At 52.1% G+C, this 584-nt stretch overlaps 1 protein-coding gene across 1 annotated transcript in view; it reads right to left on the minus strand.

Moving 5' to 3' along the window:
- The window catches only part of TMPRSS3 (transmembrane protease, serine 3), a 55,641-nt gene that overhangs the window by 51,873 nt on the left and 3,184 nt on the right, over positions 1-584 (minus strand). The gene's annotated exons all lie outside the window — the stretch shown is intronic.

The following is a 584-nucleotide window of genomic DNA, read 5'->3' on the forward strand; positions in this document are numbered from 1 at the left end:
GGCAACTTGCTGGGCCCCCCCAGAGCCTGAGGCCCCGGGCGCCCGCACCGCCTGCACCGGCGGTAGTTCCGCCACTGGCCCTGATGCAGGCAGAGGGCTGGATCCTTGGAGGAGTTATGCAAAGATAATGTGCTGATGGGTGGGTGGGTGTCAGTCTGGAGGAGTGGGCGTTCCTAGACAGGCTGTATTTACATACAGAACACCCTAGGTAACACCCACATGTGATCCTTAGCTTCTATGGCTGAAAGACCCAGTGGATGAAAGGGGTGGGCCAGGGGCAGTCAGGCTGGGCAGGAAAGAGCTGGACGATGCTGGACATCCTGTGGCCAGGACATAAGAGTGGCCAAGGACAGTCAGGATGTGGATGAAATGTCATTTTAGTGATTGGGTTTAGATCTAATTGTACACCAATTACAGGGGATCTGCAATCCAATGTTATGAGAGGACTCTTTGCCCTTCATCCATGAACCTCTTGTATGTGATTGCATGGGATCTGGCCTTTATGCTGTTACAGATGACAAAGGGAATAGTTGTGTTGAGGTTCCCCACCTTGTGTGATGTAATATTACTAATAAGAGCACACT

The sequence above is a fragment of the Nanorana parkeri genome, unplaced genomic scaffold, assembly GCF_000935625.1.
Source record: "Nanorana parkeri isolate BGI_ZX_2015 unplaced genomic scaffold, ASM93562v1 scaffold1073, whole genome shotgun sequence".
NCBI classification, from domain to species: domain Eukaryota; kingdom Metazoa; phylum Chordata; class Amphibia; order Anura; family Dicroglossidae; genus Nanorana; species Nanorana parkeri.